The 3,919-nt window shown below is 35.1% G+C and overlaps 1 non-coding gene across 1 annotated transcript; it reads right to left on the reverse strand.

Annotated features, from left to right (window-relative positions):
* Positions 1-3,531: 3,531 nt before the first annotated feature.
* On the reverse strand, positions 3,532-3,695 carry LOC123613774 (U1 spliceosomal RNA). The gene has a single exon (XR_006721199.2). It is a non-coding gene; the product is annotated as a U1 spliceosomal RNA (small nuclear RNA).
* Positions 3,696-3,919: the final 224 nt, after the last annotated feature.

Raw genomic sequence — 3,919 nt, forward strand, 5'->3', positions numbered from 1 at the left:
TCCTAGTTTAACATGAGTAAAAGTCTCACCAATTGCAATTCTCTAGCACACCAGGATTTTCACCACTTCACTTACTACCAGAAATGGGTTCTCACTGGCATCTAGATGAGAATGAGATGATCCAACCTCATTTTAGAACTTGTTTCCTGGAACCACTTCCAGTACCAAATGTCTCAAGCTTGGTTTTCATAAGACCCTGAGCCAAAGATTCAGGTGCAAATGATATATTAAGGAATAGCTCCCAGGAGAAGCCAGTTGGGGACTACAGGGAAACAGAAGAGGGAAGCTCAGAAAGCTGAACAAGCTTGTGATTTCAGGTTAGGTCCTGACTCAGCCCAATCCTGTGGGGATCCTTGGAGAACAAATTTTACTTCATGCATCAAGATGAAGAGCTGGTCTTTGTAATCTCTTGTCTGGTGGAGGGGATTTAATTTTCTAGCACTAACCCTCCTAACGCTTTTGTTTCTCATTATAAGCAATTAAATGACAATTTAGGATAAAATCCAGCACTAGATACAATTTGCCAGACCAGGTGTTATTTCCATACAGTATAACTCCATGTAATAAAAAATACTTCAAAGCTGCATTCAGCTTCCACATCCAGGCAGCAGCAAACTGACCATATGCAGTTATATTTTTCTTCTTAAATTTCTATTGCTCTAACAGTAAAAGAGTACATGTGACATAAATTTTTTTACATGAAGGTTAAGAGAAAGGTCTATCAATTAAGCAGATTTTAAAAAATAATTTTCTGGAATACAGCAAACTGATATATCTGACATGACATATACACACCTGAGTTGTACTTCAAATACATACTGAAGAGGACAACAGGAATGCATGATTTATTCTGCTAGGAAGAAGAGTGGCAATTCTTTAAGCTTAGGGTTGTAGGTAAGATTTGAGAGAATCATTAATCAAAGACACTTCATGGGACACCTAATTCAGTTAACCCATCTCCTCTTGGCTCCCCTGCCCTCAGGCAAAAGCCATTTGCAAGGCTATTTGAATTTAGGCAAAAAAAGAAAAGGAAAAGAAGAGAAAAGAAAAGAAAAGGAAAAAAAAAGAGAGAGAAGAAAGGAAAAGAAAAAGAAAAGGTGTGAACAAAAAATACTGCAGACCATATCAGTAAACAAAGAATGCTGAAGCCATCAAGTCATCAGGGGCTCCCACCTCTCCCCATAGTGAGCTCTGGGTGCAGACAAGCCTGGAGCCCAGCCTCTGCTGCCACCCTGGGGGGACTCAGAATAAGAAAGGACAGGATACTGGCCCTAGATAGCTAGATGCTTGTCAAATAAATGAAGTCAATGAGCCCAAATGTTTGCTTCTTCCCACACATAGAAAAGCGCTAAGTTCTCTAACTTGAGATATGTGGTTTTCTTCAGTTAACAAGTAATCTTTTAAAGTTCTGACTGCCTGGACTTTGTTGTAAAGCTCCTATATATCCTAGCTCCTCCCCTACCTCTTCGGAGCAGTCCCTCAGAGCGATCTGAGAGGCTATCATCCTGGCGTGAGTCCTCAGAATTGTCCACCAAATAAAGCATAACTCTCAATTTTAGGTTATGCATTTATTTCAGCTGACAAAAGGAAAGGGAAGGAAGATTCTTTCTGAATAATTGCATAATGTGTCTTAGAAAGGTGGGATCTAAAAGTGTGGTAGAAATGTCTAAGAAAATTAAGTGAATTGAATTTCAAATTTCTAAATTCCTTCTCTAGAGAATTTATATATTTTGTCATGTACCACTGGGAACTATATTCAATATCTTGTAGTAACCTGTAATGAAGAAGAATATGAAAATGAATATACGTATGTATATGTATGACTGAAATATTATGCTGTACACCAGAATATGACACAATGTAACTGACTATACTTCAATAAAAAAATTAGAAATGGAATCATTGTAGAAATGCATGTAACTTAATGGAATTTAGCTGTAAGTAATTAGAAGAAAGAGAGGAAGAAGGACAAAAAAAGAAAAAGAGGGGGAAGGAGAGAATTTACTCTAAATCCATAAATAATGTATAAATGCTAGAGTATTTCCCAAAGTGAGGATTTGAAGGAAGAAAGAAAATTGCTTCTCTTTCAATCAATGAAAAAGAGCTACCTGACCTTGGGGTGAGATAATTAGCCCCTCTTACAGGCATCCTTCTTGATTAGAAATGAGTATGGAAGTGCAGAAATTGGAAGGTTGAGATGAGCAGACTTTAAAAATTTTTAAAGTCTCAAATAATGCCTAAGACACAGGGAAGGAACAATGTATTGCAATCAATATTACATTATAGACATTACATAGAAATAATATAGATATAGAATATATAAATGATATAATGTGAAATAGATAATACATAATATGCATAAATACTAAATTATAATAACATTTTTTCTTCCATTAATTCAGGATTTGGAACACAATAACACGGTTATGTAGAACATGGACATTTCCTGGTTAGGGATAATTGCATCAGGGAAAAAAAATGCCTGAATCTCTCAATACGTGATCTTGGATTTTTATACTGATATTGTGCTGACCTTTTAACCTTTCATTACTAAACTATAACTTTAAATCTGATTTGTAGCACTCTGGCATTTCAGTATATTTTTCAGCTTTGTTTTGAAGATTCCCCCTTGTATTAAATATATCTGTCATAGATACTCTGTCACTGGGTATAATAGCCTCTTTATTTTAAAAATGAATCACACTGTATTATTTGCTCGTATCTCTAACACATCTCATTTCCTTTCTGTTTCTCTCTGTTTTTAGTGATTTCCAAGGCTGACAATTTAGGATAATAAGTTATTTTAGTTAAAAGCCTGTTTACTATCTTTCTTGGATCAATGTGATTGAGGATGTCATGAATGACTTTTTCAATATGAAGCAAATTCAATACTGGTGATGTAGAGTTGTGCGTTGGTGTCATGCTGGAACTCCGCTGTGGTGATGCTCTGTGCGGCTCTGTCTGATCACTGATCCTTTTGTTCTGTTTCCTGGATATTGCTAATGTTTATAGAGCTGCACTAGACGACAGCAAATTGATCTGGATTAGAATTATCTTTCACTCTTTTCTCTGCTTGGGAAAATGAGGCTTATTCTCCAAGGCATGGCTATGTTACAACTACTTGTTATTCTCCGAGTATTCTTCTATTAATATTATCATTCTTCATTTCAAAGTTATCATTGAGAATAACAACAATTCCTGAACATAATGACTACTACATATCAATCATTTAATGCATGTTAGAATTGAGGTCAAGTACTTTAATGTGTGTATATTTGTGTGTGTATGTGTGTGTGTGTCTGTATGTGTACACATATGTAACTAATTTATATGTATGTACAAATATATGTATAAAATAAAACTTCTTACTGCCCTTTTATAGACCTGCCCATACCCCTATCCCAAACCACTGGCAACCACTAATCTGTTCTTCATTTCTATAATTTTGACATTTCTGGAATGTTTTATATATATATATATATATATATATGTTTGTATATTTCTATATTTGTAATTTCTTTTATTTTTTATTAGGGGAAAGCACGAATGCAGTCCCCCACTACCACAAATTATGCAGCTGAGTTTCCCACATTTGGGGAAATTGCAGGGGTCAGCACATCCAGAGTGCAATGGATAAGCCTCGCCCTGGGAAAACCACCTTAGTGATCATGTTGTCTCCCCTACCAGGTAAGTATTTTTGTAATTTCAATATAATTCTCTGAGATACTCTGTATGGTCTCTATCTCAGGTGATTAAACTCAAGTTTAGAAAAAGTAAGTCACATGACCCACCTGAATAGTGCACCATTGCAATGAATTACTTCTATAAATGGTAATGATAAAAATCTTTTTAAAACCTTTATGAACTGTGAAATGAGAAAATTATTAACATTAATACAAATATTACTATAAAATATTAA

Source organism: Camelus bactrianus, chromosome 14 (assembly GCF_048773025.1).
Source record: "Camelus bactrianus isolate YW-2024 breed Bactrian camel chromosome 14, ASM4877302v1, whole genome shotgun sequence".
Classification (NCBI taxonomy): domain Eukaryota; kingdom Metazoa; phylum Chordata; class Mammalia; order Artiodactyla; family Camelidae; genus Camelus; species Camelus bactrianus.